General features: G+C 49.4%; 1 long non-coding RNA gene across 1 annotated transcript; it reads right to left on the bottom strand.

The window, feature by feature from the left end:
• Positions 1–6,751: 6,751 nt before the first annotated feature.
• On the bottom strand, positions 6,752–9,237 carry LOC120758417 (uncharacterized). Its single transcript, XR_005702882.1, has 3 exons — positions 8,869–9,237; positions 7,807–7,947; positions 6,752–7,044 (listed from the first exon to the last, which is right to left on the bottom strand). It is a non-coding gene; the product is annotated as an uncharacterized LOC120758417 (long non-coding RNA).
• Between the last annotated feature and the right edge of the window lie 12,869 nt (positions 9,238–22,106).

Below are 22,106 nucleotides of genomic sequence, written 5' to 3'. Positions count from 1 at the left end.
GGATTTTTATGGCTGCACATGTCTTGAGTTTCTCTGAACAAGCCAACTTCCAGATTAGCTACATTGGCTTTTTAAAGTGCTATAAAATATGCAAAGGCACTTGTAATGCATAGTGATTTCTGTATAAACAAGAGGTAAGTGCTGAGATGTCTCCTGATTTATTGTTTTGCTTCTCCTAACCCACGCTGGGAGAAGGGGTAAATGCAATCCTTTTTGGCTTCTTCCAGCCCAGAGACAGATGGAAGATAAAACACCACATACTACGGAACTTGTGCCTTTCAGCCACTCTGTAACTGGAGAAGAGAAAGCTCTCTCAGCTCCTGAGCACCACAACCAACAGCACACACAGCAAAAGCCTTTCCAAGGTGCAGCACCACATGAATGGTGAAGCTCCACCATCACAGCAGCACCTGGCTGGGCAGCACCTCCCAACAAAGATGCTGGACCTAGTGCTGGATGGAAGGTCCAAACCAGCAAATCACCCTGAAGAACCAGGTTAGCAGGGTCAGGCCTCTGCGTTCCTGAGAGCAGGGTCACCTCCTGGTCTCCTCCTCTTGTTCCTGCCCCTCTTCACACTGCTATAACCCAGGCAGGCTCTACAATGGGATTGCTCTCCACGTCACTTGTGTTGGCTTAAATATACATGCTGAACCATTACCAAGGACATCCTTGACACAGATGTCTCAGGGGCTAGGCTTAGTTTTTGCTAAAACTGAGCCGTGCAGAGGCTTGGCAAAAGAAAACACCCCAGCAACCAAGGCTCACATTTCCTGAGCCTGGGTGGAAGAAATTAAGTAGCAGCTCAAACTCCATTTTAGCTTGAGGAGAACAGCATCATTTATCAGAGCCAGACAGGTTCTTCCCCTCCCTGCTACAGAGCCAAGCTGTCCCCTTGCCAGGCTGGGGCTGCTTCCCCAGTGCCAGGCAAGGTGCCTGGCCACCAGCCAGGGCTCTGCGGCCACTGCCACGGCCACCGCTGGCGGTCAGTGCCACAGTCACTACCAGGGTGAGTGTCCCAGCCCTGTCTGGCACAGCTCACTGAAGTCAGGTTCAGACAGAGCCCACGGCACAGGGATGAGTCCTCATGAGCTGGAGGTTTTTAAGCGCGTGCCTTTGTGCCAGGCACGTTCAAACCCATCCGTTCCCACTGAGCGAGTGCGGCTCTCTGCTGCCAGCACGGACATGTGAACGCTCCTGGACTGCCTCCCACATCCGTTTTACACATGACAATGGTTGTACAACAATCTGGAGGGTCAGCAGACCCGCAATCTTTAAATTAACCTTGTGCATTTTTATGGAAAAGCAACACTTACCCTTGGCAGAGTTTATGTGACATGGATTTCACCTGCTTTGTTACTGCAAATTAAACACAATTATTTAACGACTGCTAGCCCTTTGCATCACTGCATCTTTTGCATCACTGCATCCTAAAAGCTGTTTAGCAAGACCGTGGTTAAAATGCAGATTATTTTTAAGCTTTTCAGTGCATTTGCTATCAAATGAGAAGGGAAAAGTCCAGCACTTGCAAGTGTGAGCTGGATGGCTGGGGACCTTCATGCCACCATCAGAATGGCACCTCAGTTACCTGGCTGCCATCACGTCAGTGAGACAAATGTGAAGGGAGGGGAAGAGATGAGGAAAAGGAGAGAGAGTCCTCAATTGGAAAAAAAACACCCAGCAAAGACAGGATCAAGTCTCAAATGTTAAGGGATCCCTCAGTTGTATTAGCAGCTCCTGCTAAGTGGTCCCTGCTCAGTCCTTGGGTTGCCAGATACCTCTCCTCCTCTCATTTCTTTTCAGGGCCAGCACACAGCAGAGATGCTGGATGAGCAGCACTGGCTCTCCTACTGAAGTCCTGGGACCTGAGCATCCACCCTTTTATTTTTGAAAAGCCTGGGGTTGCAAACCACCGTTTTCCAGCATTGCAGAGAGCTGGAAAGGCAAAACACAGCAATATTTGCTAACTGCAAATATTTGGAGACCTCAGTCCAAACTGTATTGATTCACCGAGTGTAAACATGGGCAGAGAGAGAGCTTCAGGCACTCCAGCATCTCACGGCTAATTAAAGGTGGGAGAAATTTGTCTCAGCAAGTTGTGAGCCTTGTACTTCTCCAGTGTGACTAAGCCCCCGTGCGATATCTAATTCACCAGGAGGGGTGATGGGCTGCCAGCACCACGCTCCTCTAGGCACAGGGGGCTAATTGAATACAGTTGGATGCTCCAGGGCAATCCTGCTTGCCAGCTTACCTGCACCATGGCAATCCCAATCGGCCTTGCAAACTGCAAGACGGCTCAGTGGGAATTTTTAAGTGTGGAGGAGTATTCAAAAAATCCTGACAAAATCCGAGGGCCTGGCCAGAATGATGGGTTCTTGTGGTTTGTGCAGGGTTGTTTTTGCGGTGAGGCAGATTGGGTTCTTCTCCTGCAACCCAGCAATGCTGAAACATGCTCCTAACACTCACAGGACCTTGAGGCTCTCAGCCTCCTCTGAGTCGCGTCCTTAACCATGGTGAGAAAGTCATGGCACCTTCTTGCTTGGTGTTAGTGATGCAAATCAAGATCAATTTCTCCATAAATAGCTCATTACCAATGATTCTGTCCTTTGTCTCCAACCTTAGCTGAAGAGAAGGAAATCAGCAGCAACTGCACATCTAACAGAAAAAAGACATTTCTCAGAGGGTACAACTGAGTTATAACAGTGCTGGATTTTGGGAACTGCTCTCTGCACCCCAGAGCTCTCCATAGGGAAAGGTAAAGGTACTCATACTCCCAATTTCCATTTCATTTCCGTTTTTTCCCTGGGCTGCAAATGCTTCTTTCCTTACCTTTCCAGCCCAGCCTGACTCACAGGCCAGGCCTATCCCAGTTGTCAGCTGGCCCCTCTTTGCAGCTATGCCAGTTTGGGCTGATTTGCCCAAGAATCAGTGTGGCACAAGGAGCTCTGCCCTGGGCAAGGGTAAGAAACCAGCCACCCTTCCCAGTTTTGGGGGTGCCCATACACTAGCAAGCCTCCAAAGATCCCCCTCCAAGCCCCTGGGAATCCCCACCTGTCCCTGTTTCCCTGGGATAACCTGCCCAGGGGGAGGTGACCTTGCTGGCTGCACTGATGCTGTCACCACTCTATTTTGTGGGCTCAGTGGCTCCCTTTTTCAGCCAGCATTAAAGCCAGCCAGCCACTGACTCCACAGCAGAGGCTCCCAGAGGACAGGCAGGAACTGTTCATCCGGAGACAGAGATCATTTTTAAAGGGAAATCCTGCTCACTTCCCAAAATGAGGTAGGCTCTTACCAGCACACAGCCCCAGTCAAATGCACTTGTGGCACCAAATGCATCACTAAAAAAAGAAGACTTGCTCTGTGGAAGAGAGCTGTGGTTTTCAAAGCTAACAGGGAAAAAGGGCACTGTAAATACCTGGAGGAAGCATGGGCACAGCTTATTAATAGACACTTGCTGTGAGACTTTAGGCTGTATGACAAGGCTTTCACTGTCCTCCTGATGTCCTCAGATGCCCTGTTCCTGTACTGAGCTGAGCTCTGTAAGCAGGCAGCACATCCATCAGACCTGCTCACATAGATGGGGCACAAAAGATGGGTTAATGCAGCTCATAGCAGTGCTTTCATTACTCAGGAATTCATCGCCTGTGTTCATCTGCTGAGCAGAAGCTCCTGTCCCCAGCTCCTGTAAAGGATCCAGCTAAATACTTTGATGAGCACGGATGAGGGCCTGAGGAAGGCAGGCAAGAATGCCAAGTAGGGTCATTCCCCAAAAACCTGAATTGCAGGGGTTTCACATTTCCTGAACTGCCAGAATGAGTAAATTTTGTTATCTTTACACTCCGGCTCATCCACTCATTCCCCAAAAGGCTGCACAGAGTATTTGCTCTCTGGTTTTTCTCCTGTGCTCCTGAGTTTTGAATCAAAAGCCACTCCTGATATTTAAGGCTATTCTGAGCTGGGTTTATGTATTCCTGCTTAGCAAAGCCTTGTCTAACACAGGGTGCCCATATCCTTTCCCAATGAAAGCCATAACAGAAAATCTACAGCCCCTGAGTGATGGAACAGCGAGCAGTCCCTGCACACTGCAGGAATCTCGGCAGGGTCACACAGGTTTTATTTCTTGTTTCCAGATACAGACTCTTCTCTTGAGCAGAGTAACAGGCAGATGGACTGTTTTTGGAGAGAACTGGCTCTTTGCCTAGGGAGAAAGACAAAACAGTCCCCAAACAGCCCTCCTGCCCCAGGTGATACTGGGGAGAGCAGGTCCATGGGCAGTTAGGGACTTTTACCTTCACACTCCTGGGTTATTTCAGCATTTCTCCTCTCAGTTTGTTGGTTGCTCAGGGCCCAAAGATGCACAGCCTCGTGTTATTAAATGGCTCTTTCTGTTGACATTTTTATTTTTAGGAAACATCACTGAAACATTCACCACTGCTGCTTAGAGGTAATGGAAAAAAGAGGTGAGCTCCAGATTCTGGGTGATGGGGACCTCGAGGCAGGCAGCCAAGCTGGGCTGGGATGTGGCCTGGTTTCCCTGCTGTGTTTGCAGTCCATGCCCTGAGCAGGATGTGATTGAATCGTGGCACTGTCCTCAGCAGCTTCTGGCCACGCTGACCCGTCCCCTAAAAGTTAAAGGCATCTGTGAGCTGAAGACAGGCTGGGATCAGCAACAGCCAATTCAAACAGAACTTCACTCAGAGAGTGCTGAGTGCCCAGGGATGCTGCCTTGCCCAGGGTACTGACCTGAAGGGACATCCATGGACAGCCTCTCCACGTTGCCTTGCTGGGCTGGGAGACAGGAGACAATCTGTGTTTCTTCCTCAAGATTGCTTCTGTGGCTTCACACTGAATCCCTCCCCACTTTGTGCCAGGCAGGCTGGAGAGGAGAACATCCAAAGAGGAGTTAGTCCAGACTGAACAGAGGCTTTGTGAGACACGTTCCTCTGACACCTGCTCAGCGGTGGGGAAGTGCTGGTGGGATGTGAGCTGGATTGTCACCCTCGTCCCTTTCTGTCCTTCCCTGCTGGGGGGCTGGGCTGGCTCCACCACACCCTGACACACTCTGGTGCTGCTGGTGAATGTGTTCCTTGCCTGATTTCAGTGACGGGGCCTGGTAACCCATGAGAGCTACAGCCAGCTGTCCTGGGAAAGCCGCAGCAGCAGAGGCCATGAAGGACCTGGCAGTAAATGAAACCCTCCTGAACAGCAGCATCAGGGGCACAGAGGCTCAGCTAAAGCTCTTCCTGCCTTCTGTCTGTCCCAGACTGCGAGGAGAACATCGGAAGCGGCGCTGGGATGTCACCCACTGGATGATGGCTGCAGTGCTGTCACCCCTGGGCTTTGCCCTCACCCTGGGGGCCTCCCCTGGGCTATCTGCGCTGCCCACCATCCCAGGAGCCACCACTCAGGAGGAACCAGCAGGTGGCAGATGGCTGGAGAGGGAAAGCGCGCCTTTTGGAGAGGATTTTTGCATTTGGTAAGCTTAGGCAAGTTCTACGTTTCACTCCGGTTTTGTCCTTTGAAGCAGTGAGTGGAATATTTCGGAAGTCTCTGTCAGAAAACCGAGTTTGCCACCAAAACACTAGTGTGGGGGGAAAAAAACCCCTAGAAAATGTTAAGTCAAATTGATCATATTCTCTCACTGATTTTCATGGGGGTGGCATCACAAGCCTAGACACCATCACATGCCTGCAGCTGAACACATACAGGCACACACTAATTGATAACTAATGTGTCCGTTTTCCGGGACTTCGCCTGGAAAACCCTCGTAACCCTCTGCAAAATCCTTTTCCAGAGCACTGGCTTTGGCCTGTGAGGGGCTGCTGAGCAGCCTGTCCCCTGAGCAGAGGGTGCAGCCACAATTGCCCTGTTGTGCCATAAGAGGAGCGCCGGGTGCAGCGGGAACACTTGACCACAAAGATCTGAGCCGTGCTTAATAGAGCTCTTGTAGAGCTCACCTGATAAGAGCCTTAACTTCTTAAGGCTGCATTTTGCCAGGGTTTAGGCAAAGCAGGGCTCCCAGCAGGGTGCTGGATTGATTTCCTTTCCCATGAAAATAGACTTATGACTTTGTGTTTGTTCCTTGTCCCCAAATCCCATTTTTTTTCCAGGTAGAGGGAGAGGAATTTGATGGATTATAATTAAGAAGGGGTTGTTCTGAACAAGGAAGGGGCAGGAAGGGTAATGCAGCATGTGGCTGAATTGCCTGAGGAAGAGATGTTTTCATGGGAAAAGCCTTGTGAGAGGAGAGCTTTAGGGCTCTGCTTCCCTGCCTAGCAGGTGGGTATTTACAGGCACGCTCTGGTTGAGTTTATTTTGGCTGTAGGTGGACATTAGACTTTCTAGGTCCCCCTTTCTCCCTGCAGTGAAGCTCAGCAGCAGTAACTGTGACAGGACAGGAAAGGAAATCCCATTGCAGGGCCATCAGGAAGGAGCTGCTCATGAGACCCCAGAACTCACATACAAAATAAAATATAGGTAACTGCTAATGTATAATATAACCCTTCCCAGGCCTCCAGCACCATTCACCCTAGAGCCTCAGAGCACTGTACAAACAGTAATTAAAACTTCCCAGCCCCCAGCTTTGCCAACGGTGCTGAATTCATTTTCCAGTGTGGGAAAATAAGCCTTTTATGATTAAGAGACACAACGCAATTTTGACAGCAGGAGAGGTTATTGATGACACATAAGCTGGGGCGTGAGCCTCGGTCCTTGCCTGGCAACAGGAGGCTTTTCAAGGCAAGAGGAAGTGGCTGATCTCTTCTCCGTCATGGACACTGTGCATATCTAGCACTGCAGTGGGCAGCACAAGACTACCAGCTCCATGCATTCAGTCCCAGTGCCTACAATCCAGCCTGCTTTGCAGGGGTAAAGGCTGAAGGAAGCAAAGGGCACAGGGGGAATATGGCTGGAGACGCCTGTGACAAGCTCCGTGTCCAGTTACTCCTCCTGGAGCACCAACCTGCCTTATCGAGCACCGGCAGGTTCAGTGTGACCCCGCCTGACCGCACGTCTGATTTCCGTGAGAAATGTGGTACCAGAAGCATCCTACAAGAAGGGAAGGAATGCCTGAACACACAAGAGTTGGCTTAGTTCAGAGCTTGCATTGCAGAAACACGGGCCCTTTGCTTTTGGGTTAACTTAACACGGTAACCAGCCCAACATCAAAGAGCCTGTCCCTCTCCTGGCTCCTGCCTGCTCCGTGCTCTCCACGAGCCCTTGGATAAAAGTCTTGCACTGTTGGGTGTGGACACAGCTCTCGGGTTCAGTATGAGCCCACAGGAGCCACTCAACAAGGTGTGCTGCTTTCAGGGCTCCCTGGAGCCCTTGGCCAACATTCCCTTCCTGTGGTTAATGCTCTGTCTCCAGTGCCCGCCCAGGCAGCGCCTGCTCCCTTCCCCTCCATCCCACACTGCCCTGCAGGCTGGCCAGCCAAATCCCCCTCTGCTCTTAACAGCCTTGTGAAGGACCATTTGGGAGGAAAAAGCAATTTTAACTCAGGAAACAGATTATCTCCCTGCTCTGCCAACGCTGCCTTCAAATCACTGAGCCCAGAGCCCCCGGCCCACCAGGGGCAGACATTGGGCTGCCTGGAATCCACAGGGTTTGGTGAGAGAGGAAGACAGAGAGGAAGGGCCCCAAGAACCAGGAATTTCAGCCTCCTGTCACTGTTGGGCTGTTTCCAGACACATGCCAGCATCACCTGTGTCTGCCTGCTCCAGGGAGCGCTGCTGCAGTCTCCCAGCAGCTGGAGAAGTGCTTATGGAGCCACTGAGGGTCATTGGGTTCTCTGTAATGGATTCTCCATACCTGCCACTATTTCCAGCCCTGAGTCAAGAGAAGGGGAATGGGCTGGCTTGAAGGGCTTTGGTGAATCCTGTGGCTCTGCAGTTGAGCTCTGGAGAGCTGGGCACTCACTCTGTTTCTCTTGTCATCCCCGCAGATTGATCCCTGTGGAGAACGGGGACCCGATTTGGGCTTGCTGTGTTTTTGTGTGTGAAAGGGACAGTAAAGGAAAAAGAGAGACCTGGAAATCTGCTGCTTTCATTAGGCTTTCTTTGGGGCTAGCTTAGTTGGAAATCAATGCACCTATGAAGAAAGCAGCCCAGGGACTCTGCTCAGGGTGCCTAATTCCCATTAAATAAATAGGAAGAGAAGCAGCAGCACTGCACCAGGGAATGTTCCCTGTGGATGATGTGATTTCAAATAAATTTATCCATGGAGGGGTTCTCCCGCTTGCCCAGCAGGCCTTGGGGAGGCCAGGAAGGCTCTGAGAGGGAACTTCCCTGCACCAGCAGTTCCACAGTCCCCACTCCATCACCCTTCTAGGACTCAAAATTTCTGCTTTTCTCTCTGAGCCAGAATGATGCCAACCTACAACTACTGAAACCCTTCAGACTGTGCCCTTTCTCTATCCTTGCTGTGGCCTGAAAGGTGATTTCTCAGCTCAAAGTGCACCATCAGAGCAGTCACTGTGCTCACAGCAAGCCCCACTGCCTGGCACAGCTGTGCCTGCACAGCCCCATCACCCACTGCAGCAGAGCTGCGGGCAAAGCCTGGGCTGGAGCTGGCAGGGCACGAGGTTTCTGCTCTGATGGCACCCGAGGTTTCTGACCTGGACAGACTCTAGGATTGTAGCAAAGCCACAGGTAAACAGGAATGTCATTTCAATAAAGCTGGATCAATCAGAAATTATTTCCCAGATGGCAGCAGCAGATGGAGGAGAGCCCACCCTCACTGAGGGTCACTTGTGCCAGGAGAGAAGGTAGCACAGGGCTGAACAAGAGCATTTGTCTGAACTAATGGGCCACAGACACATTCGAAGGGAAGTTTCCTTTGGAGCAAAAGGGGCAGGGCTCTGCTTTCACTCACCCTACACCCGTGGCAGCTCGCTCCTCCTCTTGGCACGCAGTTCTCATCCCTCAGCTGACATCCCACGGCAGCGAACACTAATCACATCCTCCTCCTAAGACGAGATAACAGCCTTGGCAGGACAAGGGACCTCCCAGCAGCCCCTGCAAAGCCAATCTCCTGGCCTGGGGTCACCCAGTGCAAATCCCCGTGGTTCTTGTTTGCTGAGCTGGGACAGAGTGGGCACCGGGGCTTTAGCCGATGTTGGATGGAAAATAACCGTGAGAAAGGAATGAACCAATTAATTGCTGACCCACTGACAGCCAACACCTCTCCCCCACCTTCCCCTGCACAATAAAACCTGTCTCCTCAGCTCAAGCAGATTTAGGGTTGCTGCAAAGAGCCTAGAGGAGGAAAAAAAAAAAAAAAAAAAAACCAACCCTTTCCCACTTCAGCTAATAATATTTCCAGATAATCTGTTTGAGGCAGCACCCTCTGTGAACCAGGAAAGCCTTTAAGAGCCGTTAACACCTTTATTCAGACTTCCTCATCCTCCCCCAGACAAGCTGTGATTAATTATCCAATCCTCCCCGATCCCCCTGGGAAAGGGCTCTCGGTCCAGGCGTTCATCCCGAGGATTTGCAGGGTCCCTCCGTAGGAGCAGCTCCTGCTCTCGCCGCTGGCTCCCGATAAGCAGGAAAGGGCTGGAAGGGAACAAACTGCTCCAGCCCTGCACTTACATCAGCAAGGGCTGGGAATGAGGGTCTTGGCAGCACTCATGGCTTTGTCTCTGGCTGGTGGCTGCAGACATCACCAGCTGGGCTCTCCCTGGAAGCCCTTCCCTGAGAAGTTGCCCCTGGAATCAATCACAGCCCGTTTTGGTTCCTGGATTTCACAGCCCTCCTTCCACCTTCACGGCTCTCTGACTCGGCTTGCTTGGAGGATACTTTCCTACCATTTTCCAGTCCTGCCAAAGGTGTTGGGGATGAAGAAGGCAGGGAGGAGAGGGGAATTACTGCCTCTCAGGTTGCTGCTGGGATGCTGTGCCCAAGAGGTGCCCCTGTGTAGGCTGTTGCAGACCAATGCAGCACATAACGCTCATCTTGTACCTGCACTGTCCCACCTGTGCTACCTTTACCCACCAAATCTGGGCCCTTTTTGTGTCCCAGGGTAATTCTCCCATCCCTGTGGCTGCACACAGCCTCTCCTGGCTGTTCAAAGGGAGGATCAGAGCTGCTCCACAATCACGGTATTACCAAGCAATTTACTGAACCCAACAGGGGCTCATTCCCCTGGTACCAAACGCCAATCCCCATCCCTTTGGAGATGACCAAGTCCATGTTTGTCCACCACAGCCCTCAATCCATGGTAGTTGTTTAAGGATTGACATGTTGATGGCCACCCTGCCCCAGTCCCCTCCGCTCTGGCAGGATGCAGATGTGCCTCCTCTGGGGGTCTATGGCAGTGTCATGCACACGTTTTATGACTTTTTTCACTATACAAAGTCCCTGTAAATCCCCCATTTTCAGGGGACACTCCCCATCACACCCCAGGACCTGCCCACACACTTGCTGTGAGGGTGTGAGTGATGGGGCACTGTGGGGCTGGTGTGTCCATGTGCAGCCATGGAAAACCTGTAACTAAGGAGACACAGCAGCCTTCCTTACAGGTTCTAAGCTGAAGTTCCATGGTTTTATGGCACTTGAAGGAGTTCCTTTCCATTGGATCCTGTCCAAGAACTCACCCCCGTGAACTGCATTTTGTCTGCTGGTCTATTTATACCTGCCAAGGGCAAAACCTCAGAAATATCCTGGTCCACCACCTCAAAGCAGTATCTGCCATCGCTGTTTTTTACCATCCACCTCTAGAAACCTTCAGCCAGGAAGTAAAACCAGAGAACACAGTAGTAGCTCAGGGGTCCCAGACAGTTTTACAAGTGAAAACTGTTGTCCTCTCCTTGTTCTCTTCTCCTCATAATCAGAACAACATGTTTAGGTCATTTTCAAGCAAGAGTACTTAAGGTTCAGCATCTTGTGTGCTCTTTGACAAGGTGCCAAAGAAAGAGTGAGGAGAAAGAGAGAACATTTCTGCCAGATGGGTGCCAGCTCCCCCAGGATGCTTCACAGCCCCAGGTGTTGGTTTGCATCACACCTACACACTCTGCTTTCTGGGCTGGGCTTGGTTTCAACACTCCCTTTATTTTTAGCTACACTTTCAGGAAAGGGGAAAAGAAAAATCTCAGAACCTCTGCAGCTTCCTGAAGCCCTTGAGAAAGAGAAAGCTGAGGAGTGAGCAGGGAGGGTCATAGTCCTCCTCCCCACTGAAGGCTCCAGCCAGCCCTTTGCCTGTCTCCCTGTCCGTGTCCAGGAGCAATGGTCATCCATCAGGCTTGGCCAAGGGCTGGGGAAGTGCATTCCAGTATGGAACAGGGCCATGCCCTGGCTCTGCCCACAGCGAGGGCACAGGTGTCACTCCTGTGTGTTACTCCTTGTTATAAATAAGATCGACCAAATTCAAAGTATCAAAATTTAGAATTTTATTTTGAGACAAAATATCAGTCTCGGAAAGCCACAATTTAAAAGGACAGCGCCGAGCCCGGGATCGGTGCCGGGTGAACGTGGATAACAAGCTCTGTCAGCCTGGTATCCCCCCCAAGTTCACAATTTCTGGTCTCCGGCTGTCCCTTTTTATACACAAGATCGCGGAGTGAAGTCCGAAATTCTGACGTTATCCTCTCCGAGGCGTCTTCATTAATTATTCAAGTCCTGGTATCGGAGGTCTGAATAGACCGGTAGGGTGGAACAATGCTGTTGATGATCGGGCCCGGGTGTGTCGTGTATATGTTAATTTCAGCGGAGACGAGTAGAGATATCCATCTGAAGTGATTATCTTGGTCTCCGGACTTGTATCTTCTTCTTCCGTGGTTCTTTGTTTCCTTTCAGGGATTCCCGGCAGCAATAGTTTCAAGGCCCCCTCTCTGGTAATTCCAATCATACTTTCCTCGTGTCCCTCCTGTGCTTCCCAAGCCAGGAAATTTCTAATTTTTAGTTTCTACATTTTACCTTTACTTTATGTACATTTGAACACATTTCTAACATTCATATTTTATACAGTTCAACATTTACCTTGTATAATTTGATAACACGAATTAACTTTAGCACATTTATCACAATCCCCCCTCTTCCAAATTCACCAATTTAATTCGTGTTCTGGTTATAGTCTTTTTTCTCTGTCAAGATAAAAAAGCCTCTTAACCATTATTCTGTTAACCTTTCCCCTGTCGTTTTGTTCCAGTATGTTCTCTCTATGTTTCCTCCCTGTGTGCCATACCTTGGGATTAATTTTGTCCTCATCTTCACAGGTTAGTTTATATATACTAACCGTAATCTGTGAATTCCTTATGATGAGGTTGATCCCCAGTGCAACCATCAAATCCCTACCCAGCAGGTTGTAATCAGCCTCTTCTACTAGCAACATATCTCCCAAACAAATTTTATTCTCTGATTCTATTTCCACATTCTTAACTATAGGTACCTTGAATGGCTCCCCTTTAGCTCCTATAACTACCATAGAATCTTTACTTACTCGGCATCCCGGGGGCAGCTGCTTGAATGTACTTTTCTCAGCCCCTGAATCTACCAAAAAATCTATTTTTGTTCCCTGGGGTCCTATTTTCAATGTTATCAAGGGCTCTCCTGATGTTATGGACCCCAAAAGATAGAGCCCCTGACTTCTCTAGTCCTCCCGGAACATCTTCTCATCTCTCAACTTCTTTGGACAATCTTTTTTCATATGTCCCTTCTTTTTACAATAGAAACATTCCATTCCCTCTATCCATTTTCCTGAAGTCCCCTTTTGCGGGCGTGTGGCTCCCCTCGGAGGTGCTTTCTTTAAGGGTTTCTCCGAAGCTTGTGGGCGTTCCTGTTTCTGGGCTTCCCTTACTGCAGCTACTAACACCCTAGCCTGTATTTTCTGTTTTTTCTCATCCCTTCTCATGTAGACTTTCTGGGCTTCCCGCAGTAATTCCTGCAATCCCTTCTCCTGCCACCCCTCAATCTTTTCCAGCTTTTTCCTGATGTCCTCCCATGATTTTGCTACAAATTGGGTTTTTAAAAGTACCTCCCCCACGGGAGAATCAGGGTCTGTCCCAGAGTATATCTGGAGGCTTTTTCTCAACCTTTCCAACCATTCTGTGGGGGTCTCATCTTTCCCTTGACATTCCCCAAAGACCTTGCTCAGATTTTGTCCCCGGGGCACGGCCTCCCTTATTCCCTGTATGATGATGTTCCTCATATCAATCATGCTTCTCCTACCCTCCTCAGTTTGAGCATTCCATCGGGGATCTTGGCTTGGCCATTTCTGATCTCCAGGAGTGCTCTGAGGGTTCTTCCGTTCCCATTCCCGTATCCCCGCTTGTTTGATCATTTCCCTTTCCTCCGTATTGAACAAAGATCTGAGAATAGCTGTAAGATCTTCATACGAATAGATGCTGGTTCCTAAGAATTCATCTAGTTTTTCGGAGACCCCTAAAGGGTCATCCATAAGTTTTCCCATCTCCTTCTTAAAGGCTCTCACATCACTGGTATTAATCGGGACGTTTACGTACCCGATAATTCCTGGAGCAGTGGGAATTTCCCTTAAGGGGAAAAGATTTGCTCTTTCACCTTCCCCTTCACTCTCCGTCTCATTTATCCTCTTTAGTTGTCTCCTAGTCCTCCTAGCGGGAGGTGAGTGTTTTGCTTCTGCCCAACCCTGCTGTGTGTTTTCAGGAGAATTAAAGAAAGCCGCCAGATCTAGATCAGGCAACAGGTCATCTCGGGCTGGCGCAGGGGTGTCTGTACTTTGTGTACCTCTTCCCAGTGACTGAGTGGCTTGTACAGGTTCTAGCGGGGGAGGGAGCCCGACCGGTGGGACCGGGGCCACTGTTCGTGACTCCAACGGAGGGGCAGAGGGGAGAGACGGGGATATAGGAATCCTCCGTCCCAGAGGGGGTCCCAATCTCCCCGGGTTCTGTGGATTGTTCTGCTCAGGGAGGGGAGGGGGTGAGGGTACTATGTAAGGTGGAGGCAAGTTGTCTAAAGGCTCCCACTTATCCCCGGAAACATCGGCAGGGTCCTTTATCCTTATGGGTAGTAATTTTGCATCAATTCTACCCTAGATCCCCGCATATTCCCGTTCTTCCACAGTTCCCTTTTCTCCGACATAACGTACCAGTGCCTTACATATCCATTCTTCAAATGTTCCAAACACGGGCCAAATTACGTGATCCCGTATTTCTACCCCACCCTATACTTCTATGCAAAAATGCACCATCCGTTTCTTGGATTTTCCCTCCCTTATGGGGCATTCTTCCTAATGTTCTAACATCCATCCCAGCGGGCTCTCAACTGGGATTTCAGGGATTCCTTTACCGGTTCCCCGCTTTGGTTTCCTAAGATTCCTTTTGCTAGCTTTGCTTTTTGTCTGTCCCATGGTGTGAGTTTACCAGATACTAGCCCTTTGTGGGTGATCGCTCCCCCCCCGGGTTTCCTCTGGTGTATGCGAGCTCTCTTCTCCTTACTTCCTTCCCGGACCGTCCCTGGTCCAAGGCTGGAAGGTTTACCAGTCCCCGGAACTCTTGTAAGGACGTAACCTTCCCTCCCAGCTTTCTTGTGACCGACCCCCCTTTCCGAAAACTCCCCGAGTTTTCAGGGCTTAACGTGTGAGGTGCGTTTTACCCCCGAAACTTTCGCTTCCCCCGCAACCGACCACGCCCCTCGCGGGACTATGGAACTGCGATTTTGGGGTCCCACTCGCTTCGTGATAAAATCACGTCTCACTCACACGCTCGGTCACTCCCCACTCAACCACGCAATACTTACGATCCTTTTCCTGCGTGGATTCTTCGTGCACGTAGATTTTTATGAGTAGATTTCTTCACCGCGGCTCCGGAGGTTCTGCTTCCAAAGAAAAACCTCCCCGAGTTCCCCGAGAGCTCTGACCTCGCCTATCTCCCTTTTAAATGTGGCTTTCGCTGTTTTGTTCGTCGTGTGGTTGATCGGTTCCTCCCGGATACCCCAGTTCCGCCAGGCCGCTGAATTCAGCGGTGCGCCTCCTGGTCAGAGACGGGGGTCTCTCGGGGGTCCCGGTATCACTCCAATCACGTCGGGGTCACCAGAATTGTTATAAATAAGATCGACCAAATTCAAAGTATCAAAATTTAGAATTTTATTTTGAGACAAAATATCAGTCTCGGAAAGCCACAATTTAAAAGGACAGCGCCGAGCCCGGGATCGGTGCCGGGTGAACGTGGATAACAAGCTCTGTCAGCCTGGTATCCCCCCCAAGTTCACAATTTCTGGTCTCCGGCTGTCCCTTTTTATACACAAGATCGCGGAGTGAAGTCCGAAATTCTGACGTTATCCTCTCCGAGGCGTCTTCATTAATTATTCAAGTCCTGGTATCGGAGGTCTGAATAGACCGGTAGGGTGGAACAATGCTGTTGATGATCGGGCCCGGGTGTGTCGTGTATATGTTAATTTCAGCGGAGACGAGTAGAGATATCCATCTGAAGTGATTATCTTGGTCTCCGGACTTGTATCTTCTTCTTCCGTGGTTCTTTGTTTCCTTTCAGGGATTCCCGGCAGCAATAGTTTCAAGGCCCCCTCTCTGGTAATTCCAATCATACTTTCCTCGTGTCCCTCCTGTGCTTCCCAAGCCAGGAAATTTCTAATTTTTAGTTTCTACATTTTACCTTTACTTTATGTACATTTGAACACATTTCTAACATTCATATTTTATACAGTTCAACATTTACCTTGTATAATTTGATAACACGAATTAACTTTAGCACATTTATCACACTCCTCCTGCATCCATCCCAACGGCACCGTGTGCTGCAGATCCAGCTCTTTGCACATGGCTACAGCCACTATGGGGACAGGAGATGTGAGTTAGAAACAGGTGCTGCAGGAAGTGGATTGGGTGATTTAGTGGGTGGCACCTTCCCTCTGAAATCTGCAGCATGATGAAACTGCTCCGCAGGGAGTTCTGGGCTCTGAGCCGCTGCAGGAATTGCATTTTAATGACAGCCCAAGCTCACCACTTGTGGTCACCCAAGATCCCACTTCCTGCAGGGGTGGAGGCATTAACTCCAGCGTCCTCAGCAGGCTCCAGTCTCCAATAATTCTGCTCTGCTGAGCCAAGAGCTGCAGGAATTTCCTTTCCTTTCCAGACTATTCCTTACTCTTTTTTTCCTACTACAACTACTGAGCAGTTTTCCCAGGTGCCAGAAAACATCATTTACCAATCGACCTCATTTCAATTTGAAATGCTTCCCATTGTCTCAAAAGGGCTTTTCCTGTTTTGTCCCATGCTTTCCCTCTAGGATCCACCAACCCCAGGGTCTGTTTCACTTGGCTGGTGTAATTCTCTGCTCAGCTGTTGGCTTTGCTCTCGTCCAACTCACCCTGGGCTGTGAAGGTCATGGACATCCTCAGCTTCGGCTGAGCTGGTGCTTCACAGCAGCCTCCGTCTGCCCTGCTCTCCATCACCACACAGGAAGGTGTCAACTGCGCCTTGGTCCTTGACAGGAGAGGCCAGCTGCTACCAGAAAAGGAGTAATCGATTATGAGGCTGACATTAACAAAAGATGAGATTGTGACTTGGGACAGACTAAGGCCATAGAAAGCATTTTAAATAATTCACCATCCTGAGAGTAAAGCATATTAGTGGGAGAGATATTCGGGTCCTTTTCCTAGTGGCATTAACTTCTGTGTAACTAGAGCTGATACCGTGAGATGAGAGAAAAATGCGGCTACTGCTGGGTAGGGAATCTTGGCATTTCAAAATGTATCTGAAAACAACGGTTTTCCCCCCACCCCTCCCACCAAAATTATTTACAAACATTAAAATACTCTGTTTCTGTAGTATTGCCTACGAGACAACTAAATCGAAAATAAAATAAAAACGCAAAATGCTGAAACAAATTGCAAGTCCCTGAGATGTGTGCTGGCAAAACACTCATCCAAATCACTGCCTTCTGCAAAAATGCTTCTATTTTAGCAAACCCACAGTTTTCCGGGGGTAGACTGATCCACCAGAGTCTTCTGAACCCACAGCAAGTGGCAACGGAGGCTGAAGAGAGACACTGTGTGGGAGGCAACATTTAAAATGTCGCCGTTTTGCTTTTCACTTGAAACCACTCCAAGGGCCGTGGGGAAGCGTTTGAGAGCAGCAGTTGTGCTTTGGCTGTCTGGAAAAGTCGCTGCCAGTGCCCGGGCAGAGCGTGGGGTTACCCAGAAAAGCCCTTGCTCGTCCACAAACGCCCCTGGAAGGGTGAATGTTCCCCAGGCAATTATTTTAAATTTATCTCAGCCATTAAATGGGATCGTGCTCACACAGCAGATGTATCTGTGCTGGGTAAGCTGAGCCTGGCACACGAGGCTGCTGAGAGCGCCGTGCTGGTGGCACTCACCTCTGCTGCTGTGCTGCTGGGGGCGGCAGAAGGGACAGGCAAGGGGCACCTCAGCGTCTTCAAAATTCATGTTTTCTTGACAGAGGCGGCTCTTCAAAGGGGAAAAATGTTTCCCTTGGGGTGTGGGGTAGGAATGAATGAAGGGTGCACAAAGGGCGGGGGTTTGGCAGCTCTGACCCCACACAGCTCCCACACGCACACACGCTGTGGGGCTGGGTTACAGCCACAGGTCAGGCCCGACCGTGGCTCCTCTGGGATGGCAGAACCTTTCCAGGCTTCTTGGGAGACCATGTTGGCTTCTGAGTGTCTATGGCACCTTGCAACAACAGCTCCCTGCAAAATTCAGGCTCGGTTCCTTTCCCTGATGTTGAAATCGCTGCAGAACTGCCGGTGGGAAATTCCTCTGAAGTGGGACAACACCTGAGGGTGGCACTCCCTCCTGCTCCCACCAGGCCAGGAGGTCCTGCTGCCCACGCTCTGAACGGGCCAGGCAAAGAAAGACCTGTGAGAGAAACACCTTTCTGTGGTTTCACCTGAAAAGGTCAGTCCTGTTCCTTGTCATGGGACGTGCTCAGATCCCGCCAAAGGTGATTAAACGTCCGGTAGTTCTTAGATCACACACGGATAATCCTCCCCGTACCTGGCAACGTGATTCACTCTGACTCATGAATTCCAGCGCTGTTGTGGTGCCCAGACAGAGGCAGTGTGCTGAGAACTCTCCTCCAAAGCCACAGAAAACCGTGAGGGGCTGACGCAGGCGGTGCGGGGGAGCCCCCCAAGGCTGATCCCTGCACTCATTAGGGGCTACTTCATCTTAAGGACAGAACTGGGTTCCTTGCACCTTTTCCACCAGGGTGCTGTGAGATGCATGAGCCGCCTGGGAGGTGGCAGGGGACAAACTGTGACACGGGGGGGTGAGGGGAGGCAGCCTAGAGGGGGGCACATAGGAAAGAGATGTTGCTGGCTGGTTAGGAAGGGAGAAAGGGCAGAGAGGACTGAGGTTTGTCTCCTCTATCTCCACAGCAGTTGGCTCTGGGCTAGGGCGAGTCACAACAAGAGAGTTTGATTAGAGAGAGCTTGATTTGTGAAGGGGCTGCAATTAAAACCTTGGATCCTCAGGGTGGGTTTTAGTAGCTACATTAAACTGAATCAAATCCTGCCTCACTGTGGGCCGTGGAGGAGCAGTTTCTGCTCTCTACTTTCTTTGAACTGCTCTTGCTGCAGCTCCTCAGGTCGATGCAAAATCCAGCTGAGCTACTGAGGATGAGCAGTAGCAGGGTCTGTCTCCCTGAGCATCAAAATGGGAGCACAGAATAGGCCTGAGAAAAGGTGAGTTAATCCAGAGACAAAAAATCCTTCCAAGATTATGCAATACAAAGGCAAAAATGATGCCTCAGAAAGATCCTGAGTGCAAACCTGTGTGTGGGCAGTGTGTATGCAGGAGACCTGAAGGAGCTCCTGTGTCATCTTTTTCCAGAGGCATCTGCTCTGGCTACTTTGCAAGAGCAGAAAAGGAGCTGGTGGGAGCCTGGATCTGATTCCAAGTGAGTCCCAGCAGAGATGAGATGAATAAGTGCCTGTGGATGTGGCTGGATCTCTGGAGAGCACCGCAGCCGCCCTGTGTGAGGTGAGAAGTGAGAAACATCAGCTTTGCCCCAGGCAGCAGGTTTGAATCCTCAGCAGGAAGAGCTGGAAGCTCTGGGGGCAGGAGCAGCCAGTGCTTCCCAAAACTCACCTGCCACTGACTGACAGAGCCCTCGGGCCGGGTCCAGGGCTGACCCCAAAAGACAAACACCAGGAGATGAGGAGATGAAAGCCTCGTGCCCGTCCATCCTGATGTCATGAAAACGTTGTTGCTGAGATGTGCTGGTGTCACCAAGTTCACAGGTGTAAAGCCCCATTAAATATTTCATTCTCATAAATTGCTTGCTCTAAGTGCCTTCTGAGGAATTCATGGGAACGTTTTCTATTTGACACAGAGATACTTTCAATTATGAAAGATGGCTAAAAATAAAAGGAAATTATACTGTTCAGACAACTCTGGAGGTGGAGACAGGAGAGAAAACCGTCAAGGAGAGCCAGGGAAGAGATTTTTGTTAGAAGTAGAGAAAGGCTACTTATTTTTACAGACAGAAAATGTCAGGAGGCAGCCTGACTTGAAAATCTGGAATCTGTCACTCACCTTCTCTATTAATAATTTGACCTCAACTATTTAGGGTCTGAGCCAGAGAACTGGAGTTAAGAGTCATGTCAGTCTCTTTCTCTGGTTTCAGGGGGTTTGATCCCTCTGAAAATTCTCAGCTGTAGACTTTTTTTTAAAATGTGTTTACCTTTTTTTCTTTTTTTTTTTTTTTTTTTTTTTAAATTTAATTTTTAATGCAGGACCCCAGCCTATGACACTGAGACTCTTTTCAGGCTTTCCTTTGAATGTGAGAAGCTTGAGCTGATAACCTGGGGCTTCTTGTAGGCTCAGTAAGCCCATGGGATGTTCTGATGCTGATAAAACATTTATATTTTGTAGCAAAAATGACCTGAGAGCAGGGCTTGAATCATCAATCCTTTATGGATCAGCCCTTTGAGATAACAGATTTATCCCTCTGACACCCGTAACAGGTTGCTTAGCTTTTCCTACAGACCACTGCCAGAGGGACCTGGCTGAGCTGCAGTCACCATCTCTCTGTACATTTTTAAATCTAAGTTACTAACTGAACAAATATAAAATACTGAGAGCTTTTGGTCTTTTGGTAAAATGTGTCTTGCACTCCATACACGTGACCAGGGAAAAGGGGGGCACTTGGAAAACACAGCACTGAAGCTGGAGACGATTTGATGTTTGTTATCTCTGGTTTCTTCTAGACAGCAAATCAAAGTCACTAGAAAAATATTAAAATTACCACAAAAGGGAACAGTTTTGTTCTGTAGATGGGAACTGAAAGGTCTCTAGACCTTTCTTCCACTCCATAGCACCTGTTTTTAGAGATGCCTTTAGCTAAGTGCTGTGCTCTCATTGATTTGGGCTGTGTTCTCTGAGCCACATGCTCTAATTTTAAGGGATCAGGGGCTTAATTACCTACACTCTTCCTTGTATTTTGAGCAGCCATTTTAAGTTAAAAATACCAGGTGTGTTCAGTGTTTTAGGAGAGCATTCCTGTGCTATTCCAAATGGAAAATCATCTTCAGTACAGAGCATTTTCCACAAAATCAGCACTGAAGAGAAGGGTCCAGCCAGTCCCCAGTACAGCTTATTCTAATGGCAGATGTGTTGAGCCCTGGGAGTTCAAGGTGCTCTTGCACACACTTAGGCTCACAGACTTGTTGTGAAATGTAGATAATCAGTGCTTTATTTCTAAGCAGCTGCTCCCAGTCATTTTTTAGGGGTAAAAAACTGTTCTCTGTCAGCCAGCAGTCTCGATTTGCCTGCTGCCACACTCACAATGGATCACAGGGGAAGACTGCAGAGTGATTTTGAGGTAGGCATCTTCCCACTGCACATAAACAGCACCACCAGGACTCTCCCATGCCCAAGAGGTTTCCTTGTGGGGCTCCCTTCCCTCCTGAGCAGCCCAGGGCAGTACAGTTGTCCTGGGAGGGAAGAGATAACAGGAACCATAATGAAGCTGGATTCCAAAGGAGAGATGTTCTGCTGGATCTGTGGTGCAGCTGAGCTCGGGATAGACACTGGCCTTCAGAGGAGAGGGAGGAACTCAGGCCTCCCAGGAAGAGATCAATTCCCAGTACTTTTTCTGGTTTCCCCCTCCCCAGCAAATTTGTCACCTTTCTGCCAGACCTAAGGAATAGCTTTTCAAGTGAAAACGCTTCATCCGTAATCACCAAAGAACAGGTACAAAGTACAATTACAAAATAATCGTGGAAGAAACCTCTGCCAGAGGAAATGACCCAGCATGGCACATGACCTCTTGGGCAGTTCTGCACATTCCCATCCTCCCTTTGCTTTCCCCTCTCTCTTTCCGTTCATCTTATTTCCAATGAGACGAGGCAACTGCAACACCACCAAAGGCACTTTTAATAACTCTGCAAAGCTCCTAAGCACCTAAAAGAATCAGAGATGTCTCTGGATGCACTTTGGGATGGAGAGCAAGGCAGAGCAGGACACCCATCAGGAGCCCTGCCAGCGTCAGGACACACCTGGCAAGGGAATGGTGCAAAAATCATCTGGTGCAAGCAAGTCCCTGGCAGGATTTGTGCTCGTATGAGGAGGAGAAGATTTGCTGAGCCTGCTGGAGAGGCAGCCCAGTGCTGATGTATCTCCTGCAGAGCTGTAGCTGTACCCTGGGACAGACACAGGAGCTCACCTCCTACAAAGGACCCACCACACTGAGAACAGGGGCTGATGCTAGCTGCTGTTAAAACCTTGGCCTGAGAGGGGAAAAAAAAAAAGGTCTTTGTGTCATGAACAGTCCCCAAAGAGTATCCCTTAGGAGAATGCAGCCAGCAAGATGAAATTGCCATTCATGCTTTTTAGAGATGTTCAATGTATTAGAAATTCAATTAAGAAAATGTTCCACTGCAGGAAGCTAAAAAAAATTATCATTATTGTAGAGGAAGGAAACATTTTTAATGCATTAATTTTTTAAAATGACATCCCTACTGACAATGAACGTTTCCTTGCAGCACTCAGGCCAGTAAAGGGGAGCAGAGTTCTTTGGCAATGGGGAGCAGCAGCAAGAAGGTTACAAAAAAGGTTTGCTGTGAGATGCAGTGCATTGGAGAATGGGCCCTGAGCTGTTGTCTAGAAGAGATGACCAAAGTGGATCCTTGATTTTACCCGTAACTTCCTCTACAT

Source organism: Hirundo rustica, chromosome 12 (assembly GCF_015227805.2).
Source record: "Hirundo rustica isolate bHirRus1 chromosome 12, bHirRus1.pri.v3, whole genome shotgun sequence".
In the NCBI taxonomy this organism is placed as follows: domain Eukaryota; kingdom Metazoa; phylum Chordata; class Aves; order Passeriformes; family Hirundinidae; genus Hirundo; species Hirundo rustica.
The sequence above is the reverse complement of the archived record's forward strand: the minus strand, read 5'-3'. Positions and strand labels throughout refer to the sequence as shown.